The sequence below is a fragment of the Nematostella vectensis genome, chromosome 5 (genome assembly GCF_932526225.1).
Source record: "Nematostella vectensis chromosome 5, jaNemVect1.1, whole genome shotgun sequence".
NCBI classification, from domain to species: domain Eukaryota; kingdom Metazoa; phylum Cnidaria; class Anthozoa; order Actiniaria; family Edwardsiidae; genus Nematostella; species Nematostella vectensis.
Genome location: NC_064038.1, coordinates 464,741 through 484,357, shown reverse-complemented (window position 1 = coordinate 484,357; position 19,617 = coordinate 464,741).

Genomic DNA, 19,617 nt, shown 5'->3' with positions numbered 1-19,617 from the left:
CGCGCATTAATGGGGAGGACAATAACCAGGATCCCAGGCCTGTAATACGGTTACGCCACGCACAGCTCGCCGAGATTGTGGATGACAAAAAATAGAGGTCTATTTGGGCGTATTGGGTCCCTTGGGGACTCGCCATGCGCACGGGCGCATCTCTTTTATTTTGTACATGACATCAAATTAGCGAAGAAAAAAGACGCTGTTTTGGTATCATGTGAAAATCATAAAATAAATAGAAATAAAGACGTAATGGGGGAGAATATTGACATCTTCATATTAGAATATTGACAAAATCCGCAATTTTGTCTACGCTGACTAAGTAAAGCTGTATTTTACTTTAAAGGGGCAGCAACATAGTACTGCGCATGTCTGGAGTCAGTGATTATTGTAGGCTTTTAAGTGTCAACAAACAGTTGAACTTTTTAAAAGCTGTGAATACCTTATTAAATAATATGCAATATTATATTGAAAACTATGTTAATTGACAGTTTGTGGTCATTTCTTTTGTTTTGTTTAAAGTCTCCCACATGTACCAAAAGCTCATAAGTCAGTATTAAAATTTCACTGAAGTTCATTGTGTCAGGGCTCTAGAGCTATTGCAAATCTCTTAACCATGACACTCCCCTTTTAAAGGAAAGTAAAAAAAATCAAAATTGTTGGTGGGGGTCTCTGTTGTGTTTGTTTTCTTTTTAGTTTTGTTCTATTATTATTATTATTTTCTTTTTTAGAGGGGGATGGGAATTCAGCTAAAAATAGCCAAGGGTCAATTCAAGCAACTAGTACAAAAGATGTTTTTTTGCAGTCCTTTATTCAATATATTCAAGGTTATCATGCAATTCTGTTGTTTGACTGCATATATATACATTTTTTTTCTTTCTTTTCATTACAAGTTCTATATGTGTAAGTGGTGACCATAGCTATGATTACTATTATTTAGAATATTTTTTTACCTACTAAAAGAAAACAACTTGACTGCAAAACACTTACTGTAGGGCACTCGATATTAGGCATTACTTTCATGTGGATGTAAGGTTGAAATGTCAAAACCTTCATTAACCCGTGAACTACGCTTTAGCGTATTACACTTTGTGGTGATCTGATTCTATTGTACTTTTTTGTGTTTTACTAACTATTGCCGTTTAACTATCACACTTTGTTTCACGGGTTAATGAACACCACTCTAATTACTTACAGTAGTTCTTTTTTAATATTATTATTTACTTGTATAATTTAGATGAGCAATACATATTTCTTTATGGCTTTGTAGAGCTCATCTCGTTCCTCATAAATAACAAACAAAATGAAGTTTGTTCTTATTTTGGTGCAAAGGAATCTACAGTAGTTTTCTAATCAGATAATTGTTTTTCTTTTAACACTCGCCTGTTATTTCAACAGCCTTACTTGAGTTTGCTTGTCTCAGAAATAGACCTTGCTTAATAAACAAAGACATGTTACAAACTTATTTAATAATAGGTAACAACTGCAATATTGTATGAAGAGAGTGCCCCTCTTTTCCCCTTGCTATTGTTGAAATTATGCTCAATAAACTTTTACCTCTTCCCTCTCCACCAGTTAAGCATTCTATGTATGCTTCCCTGTACCAAATGCACCCCTTCAAATAGAACATTAAAGTTCGCATACTTGTTTACTTCCTCAAACTCTTTGCTTTGTGTCTTTTGTTAACTTCCTAGGAACAAATTGAATACATATAATCAATAAATCTAGCAAGCTTATTTTGCAAACTCACTTTTTTTATTATTTTTGCGCAAAACCTATCAGGATTAAGGGGGTCCAGCGCAAAGGAAAAAAAAACGAATTAAAAAACAAAGCCCATTGGCCTGGGATCGAACCCGGTCTGAAGAACAAAACGGAAACCATACATACGGATTACCCAATCGGTATGGCAGCACAAGGCTTTTACGGAAGGCTGTAAAGAACCCGAAGGCCCCAAGCACCGATATTTCCGAGCGAATATGCTGTACAACACTCTTGCAAGGTTATCCCAACCCGCGCATTAATGGCGAGGACAATAACCAGGATCCCAGGCCTGTAATACGGTTACGCCACGCACAGCTCGCCGAGATTGTGGATGACAAAAAATAGAGGTCTATTTGGGCGTATTGGGTCCCTTGGGGACTCGCCATGCGCACGGGCGCATCTCTTTTATTTTGTACATGACATCAAATTAGCGAAGAAAAAAGACGCTGTTTTGGTATCATGTGAAAATCATAAAATAAATAGAAATAAAGACGTAATGGGGGAGAATATTGACATCTTCATATTAGAATATTGACAAAATCCGCAATTTTGTCTACGCTGACTAAGTAAAGCTGTATTTTACTTTAAAGGGGCAGCAACATAGTACTGCGCATGTCTGGAGTCAGTGATTATTGTAGGCTTTTAAGTGTCAACAAACAGTTGAACTTTTTAAAAGCTGTGAATACCTTATTAAATAATATGCAATATTATATTGAAAACTATGTTAATTGACAGTTTGTGGTCATTTCTTTTGTTTTGTTTAAAGTCTCCCACATGAACCAAAAGCTCATAAGTCAGTATTAAAATTTCACTGAAGTTCATTGTGTCAGGGCTCTAGAGCTATTGCAAATCTCTTAACCATGACACTCCCCTTTTAAAGGAAAGTACAAAAAAATCAAAATTGTTGGTGGGGGTCTCTGTTGTGTTTGTTTTCTTTTTAGTTTTGTTCTATTATTATTATTATTTTCTTTTTTAGAGGGGGATGGGAATTCAGCTAAAAATAGCCAAGGGTCAATTCAAGCAACTAGTACAAAAGATGTTTTTTTGCAGTCCTTTATTCAATATATTCAAGGTTATCATGCAATTCTGTTGTTTGACTGCATATATATATATTTTTTTCTTTCTTTTCATTACAAGTTCTATATGTGTAAGTGGTGACCATAGCTATGATTACTATTATTTAGAATATTTTTTTACCTACTAAAAGAAAACAACTTGACTGCAAAACACTTACTGTAGGGCACTCGATATTAGGCATTACTTTCATGTGGATGTAAGGTTGAAATGTCAAAACCTTCATTAACCCGTGAACTACGCTTTAGCGTATTACACTTTGTGGTGATCTGATTCTATTGTACTTTTTTGTGTTTTACTAACTATTACCGTTTAACTATCACACTTTGTTTCACGGGTTAATGAACACCACTCTAATTACTTACAGTAGTTCTTTTTTAATATTATTATTTACTTGTATAATTTAGATGAGCAATACATATTTCTTTATGGCTTTGTAGAGCTCATCTCGTTCCTCATAAATAACAAACAAAATGAAGTTTGTTCTTATTTTGGTGCAAAGGAATCTACAGTAGTTTTCTAATCAGATAATTGTTTTTCTTTTAACACTCACCTGTTATTTCAACAGCCTTACTTGAGTTTGCTTGTCTCAGAAATAGACCTTGCTTAATAAACAAAGACATGTTACAAACTTATTTAATAATAGGTAACAACTGCAATATTGTATGAAGAGAGTGCCCCTCTTTTCCCCCTGCTATTGTTAAAATTATGCTCAATAAACTTTTACCTCTTCCCTCTCCACCAGTTAAGCATTCTATGTATGCTTCCCTGTACAAAATGCATCCCTTCAAATAGAACATTAAAGTTCACATACTTGTTTACTTCCTCAAACTCTTTGCTTTGTGTCTTTTGTTAACTTCCTAGGAACAAATTGAATACATATAATCAATGAATCTAGCAAGCTTATTTTGCAAACTCACTTTTTTTTTAGTTTTTTTGCGCAAAACCTATCAGGTTTAAGTGGGTCCAGCGCAAAGAAAAAAAAACGAATTAAAAAAAAAAGCCCATTGGCCTGGGATCGAACCCGGTCTGAAGAACAAAACGGAAACCATACATACGGATTACCCAATCGGTATGGCAGCACAAGGCTTTTACGGAAGGCTGTAAAGAACCCGAAGGCCCCAAGCACCGATATTTCCGAGCGAATATGCTGTACAACACTCTTGCAAGGTTATCCCAACCCGCGCATTAATGGGGAGGACAATAACCAGGATCCCAGGCCTGTAATACGGTTACGCCACGCACAGCTCGCCGAGATTGTGGATGACAAAAAATAGAGGTCTATTTGGGCGTATTGGGTCCCTTGGGGACTCGCCATGCGCACGGGCGCATCTCTTTTATTTTGTACATGACATCAAATTAGCGAAGAAAAAAGACGCTGTTTTGGTATCATGTGAAAATCATAAAATAAATAGAAATAAAGACGTAATGGGGGAGAATATTGACATCTTCATATTAGAATATTGACAAAATCCGCAATTTTGTCTACGCTGACTAAGTAAAGCTGTATTTTACTTTAAAGGGGCAGCAACATAGTACTGCGCATGTCTGGAGTCAGTGATTATTGTAGGCTTTTAAGTGTCAACAAACAGTTGAACTTTTTTAAAGCTGTGAATACCTTATTAAATAATATGCAATATTATATTGAAAACTATGTTAATTGACAGTTTGTGGTCATTTCTTTTGTTTTGTTTAAAGTCTCCCACATGTACCAAAAGCTCATAAGTCAGTATTAGAATTTCACTGAAGTTCATTGTGTCAGGGCTCTAGAGCTATTGCAAATCTCTTAACCATGACACTCCCCTTTTAAAGGAAAGTAAAAAAAATCAAAATTGTTGGTGGGGGTCTCTGTTGTGTTTGTTTTCTTTTTAGTTTTGTTCTATTATTATTATTATTTTCTTTTTTAGAGGGGGATGGGAATTCAGCTAAAAATAGCCAAGGGTCAATTCAAGCAACTAGTACAAAAGATGTTTTTTTGCAGTCCTTTATTCAATATATTAAAGGTTATCATGCAATTCTGTTGTTTGACTGCATATATATACATTTTTTTTCTTTCTTTTCATTACAAGTTCTATATGTGTAAGTGGTGACCATAGCTATGATTACTATTATTTAGAATATTTTTTTACCTACTAAAAGAAAACAACTTGACTGCAAAACACTTACTGTAGGGCACTCGATATTAGGCATTACTTTCATGTGGATGTAAGGTTGAAATGTCAAAACCTTCATTAACCCGTGAACTACGCTTTAGCGTATTACACTTTGTGGTGATCTGATTCTATTGTACTTTTTTGTGTTTTACTAACTATTGCCGTTTAACTATCACACTTTGTTTCACGGGTTAATGAACACCACTCTAATTACTTACAGTAGTTCTTTTTTAATATTATTATTTACTTGTATAATTTAGATGAGCAATACATATTTCTTTATGGCTTTGTAGAGCTCATCTCGTTCCTCATAAATAACAAACAAAATGAAGTTTGTTCTTATTTTGGTGCAAAGGAATCTACAGTAGTTTTCTAATCAGATAATTGTTTTTCTTTTAACACTCACCTGTTATTTCAACAGCCTTACTTGAGTTTGCTTGTCTCAGAAATAGACCTTGCTTAATAAACAAAGACATGTTACAAACTTATTTAATAATAGGTAACAACTGCAATATTGTATGAAGAGAGTGCCCCTCTTTTCCCCTTGCTATTGTTGAAATTATGCTCAATAAACTTTTACCTCTTCCCTCTCCACCAGTTAAGCATTCTATGTATGCTTCCCTGTACCAAATGCACCCCTTCAAATAGAACATTAAAGTTCGCATACTTGTTTACTTCCTCAAACTCTTTGCTTTGTGTCTTTTGTTAACTTCCTAGGAACAAATTGAATACATATAATCAATAAATCTAGCAAGCTTATTTTGCAAACTCACTTTTTTTATTATTTTTGCGCAAAACCTATCAGGATTAAGGGGGTCCAGCGCAAAGGAAAAAAAAACGAATTAAAAAACAAAGCCCATTGGCCTGGGATCGAACCCGGTCTGAAGAACAAAACGGAAACCATACATACGGATTACCCAATCGGTATGGCAGCACAAGGCTTTTACGGAAGGCTGTAAAGAACCCGAAGGCCCCAAGCACCGATATTTCCGAGCGAATATGCTGTACAACACTCTTGCAAGGTTATCCCAACCCGCGCATTAATGGCGAGGACAATAACCAGGATCCCAGGCCTGTAATACGGTTACGCCACGCACAGCTCGCCGAGATTGTGGATGACAAAAAATAGAGGTCTATTTGGGCGTATTGGGTCCCTTGGGGACTCGCCATGCGCACGGGCGCATCTCTTTTATTTTGTACATGACATCAAATTAGCGAAGAAAAAAGACGCTGTTTTGGTATCATGTGAAAATCATAAAATAAATAGAAATAAAGACGTAATGGGGGAGAATATTGACATCTTCATATTAGAATATTGACAAAATCCGCAATTTTGTCTACGCTGACTAAGTAAAGCTGTATTTTACTTTAAAGGGGCAGCAACATAGTACTGCGCATGTCTGGAGTCAGTGATTATTGTAGGCTTTTAAGTGTCAACAAACAGTTGAACTTTTTAAAAGCTGTGAATACCTTATTAAATAATATGCAATATTATATTGAAAACTATGTTAATTGACAGTTTGTGGTCATTTCTTTTGTTTTGTTTAAAGTCTCCCACATGAACCAAAAGCTCATAAGTCAGTATTAAAATTTCACTGAAGTTCATTGTGTCAGGGCTCTAGAGCTATTGCAAATCTCTTAACCATGACACTCCCCTTTTAAAGGAAAGTACAAAAAAATCAAAATTGTTGGTGGGGGTCTCTGTTGTGTTTGTTTTCTTTTTAGTTTTGTTCTATTATTATTATTATTTTCTTTTTTAGAGGGGGATGGGAATTCAGCTAAAAATAGCCAAGGGTCAATTCAAGCAACTAGTACAAAAGATGTTTTTTTGCAGTCCTTTATTCAATATATTCAAGGTTATCATGCAATTCTGTTGTTTGACTGCATATATATATATTTTTTTCTTTCTTTTCATTACAAGTTCTATATGTGTAAGTGGTGACCATAGCTATGATTACTATTATTTAGAATATTTTTTTACCTACTAAAAGAAAACAACTTGACTGCAAAACACTTACTGTAGGGCACTCGATATTAGGCATTACTTTCATGTGGATGTAAGGTTGAAATGTCAAAACCTTCATTAACCCGTGAACTACGCTTTAGCGTATTACACTTTGTGGTGATCTGATTCTATTGTACTTTTTTGTGTTTTACTAACTATTACCGTTTAACTATCACACTTTGTTTCACGGGTTAATGAACACCACTCTAATTACTTACAGTAGTTCTTTTTTAATATTATTATTTACTTGTATAATTTAGATGAGCAATACATATTTCTTTATGGCTTTGTAGAGCTCATCTCGTTCCTCATAAATAACAAACAAAATGAAGTTTGTTCTTATTTTGGTGCAAAGGAATCTACAGTAGTTTTCTAATCAGATAATTGTTTTTCTTTTAACACTCACCTGTTATTTCAACAGCCTTACTTGAGTTTGCTTGTCTCAGAAATAGACCTTGCTTAATAAACAAAGACATGTTACAAACTTATTTAATAATAGGTAACAACTGCAATATTGTATGAAGAGAGTGCCCCTCTTTTCCCCCTGCTATTGTTGAAATTATGCTCAATAAACTTTTACCTCCTCCTTCTCCACCAGTTAAGCATTCTATGTATGCTTCCCTGTACAAAATGCACCCCTTCAAATAGAACATTAAAGTTCACATACTTGTTTACTTCCTCAAACTCTTTGCTTTGTGTTTTTTGTTAACTTCCTAGGAACAAATTGAATACATATAATCAATAAATCTAGCAAGCTTATTTTGCAAACTCACTTTTTTTTATTATTTTTGCGCAAAACCTATCAGGATTAAGGGGGTCCAGCGCAAAGAAAAAAAAAACAAATTAAAAAAAAAAGCCCATTGGCCTGGGATCGAACCCGGTCTGAAGAACAAAACGGAAACCATACATACGGATTACCCAATCGGTATGGCAGCACAAAGCTTTTACGGAAGGCTGTAAAGAACCCGAAGGCCCCAAGCACCGATATTTCCGAGCGAATATGCTGTACAACACTCTTGCAAGGTTATCCCAACCCGCGCATTAATGGCGAGGACAATAACCAGGATCCCAGGCCTGTAATACGGTTACGCCACGCACAGCTCGCCGAGATTGTGGATGACAAAAAATAGAGGTCTATTTGGGCGTATTGGGTCCCTTGGGGACTCGCCATGCGCACGGGCGCATCTCTTTTATTTTGTACATGACATCAAATTAGCGAAGAAAAAAGACGCTGTTTTGGTATCATGTGAAAATCATAAAATAAATAGAAATAAAGACGTAATGGGGGAGAATATTGACATCTTCATATTAGAATATTGACAAAATCCGCAATTTTGTCTACGCTGACTAAGTAAAGCTGTATTTTACTTTAAAGGGGCAGCAACATAGTACTGCGCATGTCTGGAGTCAGTGATTTTTGTAGGCTTTTAAGTGTCAACAAACAGTTGAACTTTTTAAAAGCTGTGAATACCTTATTAAATAATATGCAATATTATATTGAAAACTATGTTAATTGACAGTTTGTGGTCATTTCTTTTGTTTTGTTTAAAGTCTCCCACATGTACCAAAATCTCATAAGTCAGTATTAGAATTTCACTGAAGTTCATTGTGTCAGGGCTCTAGAGCTATTGCAAATCTCTTAACCATGACACTCCCCTTTTAAAGGAAAGTAAAAAAAATCAAAATTGTTGGTGGGGGTCTCTGTTGTGTTTGTTTTCTTTTTAGTTTTGTTCTATTATTATTATTATTTTCTTTTTTAGAGGGGGATGGGAATTCAGCTAAAAATAGCCAAGGGTCAATTCAAGCAACTAGTACAAAAGATGTTTTTTTGCAGTCCTTTATTCAATATATTCAAGGTTATCATGCAATTCTGTTGTTTGACTGCATATATATATATATATTTTTTTTTTCTTTTCATTACAAGTTCTATATGTGTAAGTGGTGACCATAGCTATGATTACTATTATTTAGAATATTTTTTTACCTACTAAAAGAAAACAACTTGACTGCAAAACACTTACTGTAGGGCACTCGATATTAGGCATTACTTTCATGTGGATGTAAGGTTGAAATGTCAAAACCTTCATTAACCCGTGAACTACGCTTTAGCGTATTACACTTTGTGGTGATCTGATTCTATTGTACTTTTTTGTGTTTTACTAACTATTACCGTTTAACTATCACACTTTGTTTCACGGGTTAATGAACACCACTCTAATTACTTACAGTAGTTCTTTTTTAATATTATTATTTACTTGTATAATTTAGATGAGCAATACATATTTCTTTATGGCTTTGTAGAGCTCATCTCGTTCCTCATAAATAACAAACAAAATGAAGTTTGTTCTTATTTTGGTGCAAAGGAATCTACAGTAGTTTTCTAATCAGATAATTGTTTTTCTTTTAACACTCACCTGTTATTTCAACAGCCTTACTTGAGTTTGCTTGTCTCAGAAATAGACCTTGCTTAATAAACAAAGACATGTTACAAACTTATTTAATAATAGGTAACAACTGCAATATTGTATGAAGAGAGTGCCCCTCTTTTCCCCCTGCTATTGTTAAAATTATGCTCAATAAACTTTTACCTCTTCCCTCTCCACCAGTTAAGCATTCTATGTATGCTTCCCTGTACAAAATGCACCCCTTCAAATAGAACATTAAAGTTCACATACTTGTTTACTTCCTCAAACTCTTTGCTTTGTGTCTTTTGTTAACTTCCTAGGAACAAATTGAATACATATAATCAATGAATCTAGCAAGCTTATTTTGCAAACTCACTTTTTTTTTAGTTTTTTTGCGCAAAACCTATCAGGATTAAGTGGGTCCAGCGCAAAGAAAAAAAAACGAATTAAAAAAAAAAGCCCATTGGCCTGGGATCGAACCCGGTCTGAAGAACAAAACGGAAACCATACATACGGATTACCCAATCGGTATGGCAGCACAAGGCTTTTACGGAAGGCTGTAAAGAACCCGAAGGCCCCAAGCACCGATATTTCCGAGCGAATATGCTGTACAACACTCTTGCAAGGTTATCCCAACCCGCGCATTAATGGGGAGGACAATAACCAGGATCCCAGGCCTGTAATACGGTTACGCCACGCACAGCTCGCCGAGATTGTGGATGACAAAAAATAGAGGTCTATTTGGGTGTATTGGGTCCCTTGGGGACTCGCCATGCGCACGGGCGCATCTCTTTTATTTTGTACATGACATCAAATTAGCGAAGAAAAAAGACGCTGTTTTGGTATCATGTGAAAATCATAAAATAAATAGAAATAAAGACGTAATGGGGGAGAATATTGACATCTTCATATTAGAATATTGACAAAATCCGCAATTTTGTCTACGCTGACTAAGTAAAGCTGTATTTTACTTTAAAGGGGCAGCAACATAGTACTGCGCATGTCTGGAGTCAGTGATTATTGTAGGCTTTTAAGTGTCAACAAACAGTTGAACTTTTTTAAAGCTGTGAATACCTTATTAAATAATATGCAATATTATATTGAAAACTATGTTAATTGACAGTTTGTGGTCATTTCTTTTGTTTTGTTTAAAGTCTCCCACATGTACCAAAAGCTCATAAGTCAGTATTAGAATTTCACTGAAGTTCATTGTGTCAGGGCTCTAGAGCTATTGCAAATCTCTTAACCATGACACTCCCCTTTTAAAGGAAAGTAAAAAAAATCAAAATTGTTGGTGGGGGTCTCTGTTGTGTTTGTTTTCTTTTTAGTTTTGTTCTATTATTATTATTATTTTCTTTTTTAGAGGGGGATGGGAATTCAGCTAAAAATAGCCAAGGGTCAATTCAAGCAACTAGTACAAAAGATGTTTTTTTGCAGTCCTTTATTCAATATATTAAAGGTTATCATGCAATTCTGTTGTTTGACTGCATATATATATATATATATATATATTTTTTTTTTCTTTTCATTACAAGTTCTATATGTGTAAGTGGTGACCATAGCTATGATTACTATTATTTAGAATATTTTTTTACCTACTAAAAGAAAACAACTTGACTGCAAAACACTTACTGTAGGGCACTCGATATTAGGCATTACTTTCATGTGGATGTAAGGTTGAAATGTCAAAACCTTCATTAACCCGTGAACTACGCTTTAGCGTATTACACTTTGTGGTGATCTGATTCTATTGTACTTTTTTGTGTTTTACTAACTATTACCATTTAACTATCACACTTTGTTTCGCGGGTTAATGAAAACCACTCTAATTACTTACAGTAGTTCTTTTTTAATATAATTATTTACCTGTATAATTTAGATGAGCAATACATATTTCTTTATGGCTTTGTAGAGCTCATCTCGTTCCTCATAAATAACAAACAAAATGAAGTTTGTTCTTATTTTGGTGCAAAGGAATCTACAGTAGTTTTCTAATCAGATAATTGTTTTTCTTTTAACACTCACCTGTTATTTCAACAGCTCTTACTTGAGTTTGCTTGAGTCAGAAATATACCTTGCTTACATGGTAACCCTGGTGAGATATTCTACCTTGCGTTCAGTCAATTTTTGTCATATTTTGTTACATATTTTTTTAAAACAAACAAAACAGTGAGATTTCTCAAGGCCTCTGCAACAAATCACCAATACATTTGTTCTACAAAATATTCTGTTGTGACACCTTAAGTAGTGCATATTCTAAGGTAAGTGGTGAATTTCTCTATATATTTGTGTTTGGGGCTGGTGCAAAAAATGTTCCTGTCCATCAATCACCATAATACCTGCAAACCTGATAGCAGAGATAATGTACTTCACAACAATGGTAACCGTGATAAGATATAATGCCTTGAACTTGGCCAACATTGATAGATTTGGGTGCAATTTTTTTTAAAAACCAACTACACAGAATGATACCTCAATGCCTCTGCAACAAATCCCATATACATGTGTTCTACAAAACATTCTATTGTGACACCTTAAATAGCCAATAAACCAAGGTAGGTGGTGTCTTACCGGTCATAACTCGGACCGTTTAAGGATACAAAAGACCAAACTTAGTAGGCTCAGAGCCAAGTAGGTGCTAATGATGCCTATGTGCATCATTGGTCCCTTACTTAAACGTGGAGGCCGCCTTGTAGCCGCAAGGTTACTGTATATGTACCCGAGAATGGAGATTCTAAGGTAGATTTGAAAATTCACAGGTTGCCATAGCAACACCTCACAACCATGACCGACACGCCAAAATCGTTGTCAGCTATTCATCTATCACCTCCTGGAGTTTGATATAGATCGAAGGTAATGCAACCGAGTTATGGCGATTCTTGGAGACCCATTTAATGGGTATATTGACTGGAAATTTCATGAAAAAGCATACCATTTATGACCCTCCAAGAATCGATGTATCTTCGTCGCATTATATCGAAACTTAACCAAACAACCAGAGGTGATAGCCCAATAGTTGAGAAGAGTTTTAGCGTGTCATTCATTGTTGTGGAGTGTTGCTATGGTGACCACTGAATTTTCAAAGTAGGGGTAAATGTACCAAAAATTAAGGTTTTTGGGTAACTTTGAGCATTCACAGGTTCCCATAGCAACACCCCATAACCATGAGTGACACGCCAAAATCGTTGCCAGCTATTCATCTATCACCTCCTGGAGTTTAATATAGATCAAAGGTAATGCAACTGAGTTATGGCGATTCTTGGAGACCCACTTTATGGGTATATTTACTGGAAATTTCATGAAAAAGCATACCATTTATGACCCTCCAAGAATCGATGTATCTTCGTCGCATTATATCGAAACTTAACCAAACCACCAGAGGTGATAGCCCAATAGTTGAGAAGAGTTTTGGCGTGTCATTTACTGTTGTGGAGTGTTGCTATGGTGACCACTGAATTTTCAAAGTAGGGGTAAATGTACCAAAAATTAAGGTTTTTGGTTAAGTTTGAGCATTCACAGGTTGCCATAGCAACATCCAATAACCATGAGTGACACGCCAAAATCGTTGCCAGCTATTCATCTATCACCTCCTGGAGTTTGATATAGATCGAAGGTAATGCAACCGAGTTATGGCGATTCTTGGAGACCCACTTTATGGGTATATTGACTGGAAATTTCATGAAAAAGCATACCATTTATGACCCTCCAAGAATCAATGTCTCTTCGTCGCATTATATCGAAACTTAACCAAACCACCAGAGGTGATAGCCCAATAGTTGGCCAAAGTTTTGACGTGTCAAGTGTTGGTTTCCATGGTAACTCTGGTGAGATATTTTACCTTGCGTTCAGTCAATTTTTGTCATATTTTGTTTCATTTTTTTTAAAAACAAACAAAACAATAAGATTCCTCAAGGCCTCTGCAACAAATCACCAATACATTTGTTCTACAAAATATCCTGTTGTGACACCTTAAGTAGTGCATATTCTAAGGTAAGTGGTGAATTTCTCTATATAGTTGTGTTTGGGGCTGGTGCAAAAAATGTTCCTGTCCATCAATCACCATCATACTTGCAAACCTGATAGCAGAGATAATGTGCTTCACACCAATGTGTCATGATTTGGTATCCATGGTAACCGTGATAAGATATAATGCCTTGAACTTGGCCAACATTGATAGATTTGGGTGCACATTTTTTTAAAAACCAACTACACAGGATGATACCTCAATGCCTCTGCAACAAATCCCATATACATGTGTTCTACAAAAAATTCTATTGTGACACCTTAAATAGCCAATAAACCAAGGTAGGTGGTGTCTTACCGGTCATAACTCGGACAGTTTAAGGATACAAAAGACCAAACTTGGTAGGCTCAGAGCCAAGTAGGTGCTAATGATGCCTATGTGCATCATTGGTCCCTTACTTAAACGTGGAGGTTGCGTTGTAGCCGCAAGATTACTGTATATGTACCCAAGAGAAGAGATTCTAAGGTAGATTTGAAAATTCACAGGTTGCCATAGCAACACCCCACAACCATGACTGACACACCAAAATCGTTGTCAGCTATTCGTCTATCACCTCCTGGTGTTTGATTCAGATCGAAGGTAATGCAACCGAGTTATGGCGATTCTTGGAGACCCACTTTATGGGTATATTGACTGGAAATTTCATGAAAAAGCATACCATTTATGACCCTCCAAGAACCGATGTATCTTCGTCGCATTACATCGAAACTTAACCAAACTACTAGAGGTCATAGCCCAATAGGTGAGAAGAGTTTTGGCGTGTCATTCATTGTTCTGAGGTGTTGCTATGGTAACCGGTGAATTTTCAAATTAAGTGAAGATCTACCAAAAAATACGGTTTCGGCTGAGTTTGAGCCTTCACAGGTTGCCATAGCAACACTCCACAACCCTGACTGACACGACAAAATCGTTGTCAGCTATTCGTCTATCACCTCCTGGAGTTTAATCCAGATCGAAGGTAATGCAACCGAGTTATGGCGATTCTTGGAGACCCACTTTATGGGTATGTTGACTGGAAATTTCATGAAAAAGCATACCATTTATGACCCTCCAAGAATCGATGTATCTTCGTCGCATTATATCGAAACTTAACCAAACCACCAGAGGTGATAGCCCAATAGTTAAGAAGAGTTTTGGCGTGTCATTTACTGTTGTGGAGTGTTGCTATGGTGACCACTGATTTTTCAAAGTAGGGGTAAATGTACCAAAAATTAAGGTTTTTGGGTAAGTTTGAGCCTTCACAGGTTGCCATAGCAACACCTCACAACCATGACTGACACACCAAAATCGTTGTCAGCTATTCATCTATCACCTCCTGGAGTTTGATCTAGATCGAAGCTAATGCAACCGAGTTATGGCGATTCTTGGAGACCCATTTAATGGGTATATTGACTGGAAATTTCATGAAAAAGCATACCATTTATGACCCTCCAAGAATCAATGTATCTTCGTTGCATTATATCGAAACTTAACCAAACCACCAGAGGTGATAGCCCAATAGTTGAGAAGAGTTTTGGCGTGTCATTCACTGTTCTGAAGTGTTGCCATGGTAACCAGTGAATTTTCAAAGTAAGTGAAGATATACCAAAAAAATACGGTTTTGGCTGAGTTTGAACCTTCACAGGTTGCCATAGCAACACTCCACAACCATGAATGACACTTCTAAATCGTTGGCAGCTATTCAGCTATCATTTCCTGCAGTTTGGTCTAGATCGCATATAATGCGACGGAGTTATGGCGATTCTTGGAGACCCACTTTATGGGTATATTGACTGGAAATTTTATGAAAAATCATACTATTTTTGACCTTCCAAGAATCGCTGTATCTTAGTTGGATTGAATACAAACTTAACCAAACTACCAGAGGTGATAGCCCAATAGTTCAGAAGAGTTTTGGCGTGTCATTCACTGTTGTGGAGTGTTGCTATGGTGACCACTGAATTTTCAAATTTTGGGTGTCGGACTAGGCACTTCACAAAAATTTCCCTAAAAATCATACTATTTATGGGTCTACAAGAATCGCTGTATCTTAATTGATTTAAATACAAACTTAATCGAACTATCAGGGTTGATAGCCCAATAAATGGAAACGATTTTGTCGTGTCAATTTTTGGTTTCCATGGTAACCCGGCTGAGCTATTTTACCTTGAATTCAGCCAATGTTTGTCATATTTGGTGGACATCTTTTCAAAAACAAATGAAACAGTGAGGTACCTCAAGGTCTCTGCAACAAATCACCAATACATCTGTTCTACAAAATATCCTGTTGTGACACCTTAAGTAGTGGATATTTCAAGGTTGGTGGTAGTTTTCCCTATAGAGGGGTGTTTAGGGTTGGTGGAAAAAATGTTGCCCTGCATCAATCACCACCATACTTACACAGCGTATACACGAGACAACGACCTACATGACAAGGTGCAAATTGTGGGTATCCATGGTAACGCTGCTGAGATGTGCTACCTTAAACTTAGCCAAAGTATGTGATTTTAAAAATGATTTTTTTCAAAAACTAACAACACAGTGCGATAGTTCAAGACCTGTGCAACAAATCACTAGTACATTCGTTTTACAAAGTATCGTGTTGGGGCACCTTAAATAAAGGTTATTTCAAGGTATGTGGTGAGTTACTAGATATAACTCGCTGTATCTTCGTCGCACCAACCTCGATCTACACCAAACTAACAGGATAGATAGCCCGGCATAAGATAATGATGCTTGCACAAAATTCCCTGGTTTCCATGGCAACGTTTTAGAGATATTTAGCTCTTAACTTTTACTAGATTTTTGATTTTTGGTTAAAATATATTTAAAAACAAACAACATAGTGATGTACCCCAAGGAGTTCTCTACGAATCACCTATACATATGTTCTACAAAATATTCGATTTTGTCACCTTAAATAGATGATTTTTGAAGGTAGGTACTTTTGTAAAATTTTCACTTAAAAATCCATAACTCCCTGGTTCTTTGACCAAATCAAGTGATATTATAGGACACAACAAACAGCTGTGCAACACATAACATATGTTGACTGCTTGCCCTTTGATCTTTGAACAAAAAAGTTATAGAAGGTACAACTTTGCCATTTTTAAAGCGTTTTTTAAGCTAAATGAAAGCTTGAGTTGAAAGACGGTTCCCAATATGCTAAACACCAGTCATCACACTACAACCACTTGCAATGTGTTTTCCAATTGAAGGCTTGGTTACAAAGTTATGAGGCTCCAAACTCGGCTGCAAATCCATGTTTGGATCAAAATATCTCCGTAGAAAAGTTGGTAAGTCCCCAAACTAACCATGTGGGAGTAGGCCGAAACGTCCGGGCTACAAAAAGTTTCCCGTGAAGATTGAAGGAGAACGCGTTTTTAATGGTGTTACACGTCACGGAAACTCGAGTAAGCGATACCCTAGGGTTTGGGGGTAAAAACTACAAAAAAATTAATAACTCCGTTAATTTAAAGAGTAAAGCAACGAAACTTGGTGGACAGAGAGTACTAGAGCTGTCAATGCACACCGCATCGACAGTTTTTGATTTGCTATTTCCCAGATTTTTTTAAAAGACAAAACCTTTCAACCTAAAAATCTCAAAATTTTTTCCCCTAACATTTATCTCATATTTTGGTTGTATATCACTCTTGCTAGTGTCTAACCAGTGTATGAGTTTCAAAGCGATCGGATGATTTTTGACGAAGATGAAAATGGGTCATTTTTTCAAAGTTTAAGGCCTTATAACTTCTTGTTAAAAATGTTTTTTTGAAATCACTGATCATTTGCAGATAGCTGAGACATGTCTTACTAACATACTAGAAGATTGAAGGAATTGAATAAAAGCTTTAGAAGGTTCAGCAAGGTAAATCAAGGTGAAAATGAAAAAAGTGATTTTTTTGGAAGTTTCAGCGTTTGTAGCAGACGTACTTTTGCTTGGCGCAAGTGCGCTCTATTACAGTTCTATAGTATGTTGATAGGTCTCGCAACTCACCAAAGTGTTTGTCATTTGAATGCGTGGTTACAAAGTTATGGTGGTCCAAAGTAGGCACCGGACTCAATTTCAAAAGAGTATATATCAATGCAAAGTGACTCAATCCCAAAACTAACTAGATGGGTGGATAGACGCTCGGCTGGGCTACAACAGTTAGTCCGACAGGATGGAAAACAGACGAATATTTAATGGTGTTACAAGTCACCAAAAGTTGAAAAAAACGACTTTCTGTAACTTTGTCAATATAAATGCAAATTCTACCAAACTTAGTGTGCGTGTGGCGCATAACGACTAGACAACACGTACCAACTTTCGGATGTTTCCATAGAAACGGTGATTTTTTAGAATTTTTTTCCCTAAATCAGTCAGATTTCAACCGATTTCGCTCAAACTTACTGTGCTGAAAGGGAAAATTAACAGAACCAACATACCTGGAACAATTTGAGATCAAAGTAAGCAAACAGACGTTAGCTTATAAAACGTCAAGGAAAATAGATATGGAAAAACCGATTACATATTATTGTTGCCCGGATTTTTCTGAGTTCAAAAATACCTAATTTGCATATATTGCGCAATACTTTTTTTTGTTTTCTAAAATCGCCAAAAAAAAATATTTTAAAAAATCCTTCGGGGATATTGTTAGTCATGCTAAAAGAATGCCGCTGACCAAGTTTGAGTCGATTTGGTTGAATTTAAGGGGTCGAAAAAATGGCCTAAAATATGGAACATGGTACCAACTTTGGGTGGTTACCAAGGCCAGAATTCTCAAGATATTCAAACGTTGTTCTAGTACAATAAAGTTCATTATATTGTTGTTCATCTTCCGCACATTTGAAGCTCACAGCTATCTTTGCGACAATTCTATGATTTTTTTAAAAAAGTCAAATTTTTTTTTTGAAAAAATCATAACTCCTTCAAAACAGGTCAAAGGTCAAAGTGCAATACACCGTTGGATAGATCTTGACAAGCACTTTCACATATTGTTTACCGCTTGTTAATAGCTTGTCGCGTTCAAAACTTATTAGCGACACAAAATTTTGGTAAAAACCCTTAAAAATTGAAACCTTAATAAAAAACAGGTCAAAGGTCAAATCTCAAAACAAACAACATGGTTGTAATGTACTCGACCTAATGAATCCAACGATACCTCATTTGTCCAGATCGAACAAAAATTAAGAAATATTCTATCTTTATAGTTAATCTCATATTTAGGTCCCCTATGTGGTACAAGAGAAGTATGGGGTATGAAGGGTGAAGTCAGATTCGCCGGTCAAAAGGTCAGGGTTAAGACCTGGGGAGCGAGGTTAAGCAAGTACTCTTCGAGTACTACCCTTTGACTATGATAGATCTTTCACAGGTTAGGGTTAGGGTTAGGGTTAGGGTTAGGGTTAGGGTTAGGGTTAGGGTTAGGGTTAGGGTTAGGGTTAGGGTTAGGGTTAGGGTTAGGGTTAGGGTTAGGGTTAGGGTTAGGGTTAGGGTTAGGGTTAGGGTTAGGGTTAGGGTTAGGGTTAGGGTTAGGGTTAGGGTTAGGGTTAGGGTTAGGGTTAGGGTTAGGGTTAGGGTTAGGGTTAGGGTTAGGGTTAGGGTTAGGGTTAGGGTTAGGGTTAGGGTTAGGGTTAGGGTTAGGGTTAGGGTTAGGGTTAGGGTTAGGGTTAGGGTTAGGGTTAGGGTTAGGGTTAGGGTTAGGGTTAGGGTTAGGGTTAGGGTTAGGGTTAGGGTTAGGGTTAGGGTTAGGGTTAGGGTTAGGGTTAGGGTTAGGGTTAGGGTTAGGGTTAGGGTTAGGGTTAGGGTTAGGGTTAGGGTTAGGGTTAGGGTTAGGGTTAGGGTTAGGGTTAGGGTTAGGGTTAGGGTTAGGGTTAGGGTTAGGGTTAGGGTTAGGGTTAGGGTTAGGGTTAGGGTTAGGGTTAGGGTTAGGGTTAGGGTTAGGGTTAGGGTTAGGGTTAGGGTTAGGGTTAGGGTTAGGGTTAGGGTTAGGGTTAGGGTTAGGGTTAGGGTTAGGGTTAGGGTTAGGGTTAGGGTTAGGGTTAGGGTTAGGGTTAGGGTTAGGGTTAGGGTTAGGGTTAGGGTTAGGGTTAGGGTTAGGGTTAGGGTTAGGGTTAGGGTTAGGGTTAGGGTTAGGGTTAGGGTTAGGGTTAGGGTTAGGGTTAGGGTTAGGGTTAGGGTTAGGGTTAGGGTTAGGGTTAGGGTTAGGGTTAGGGTTAGGGTTAGGGTTAGGGTTAGGGTTA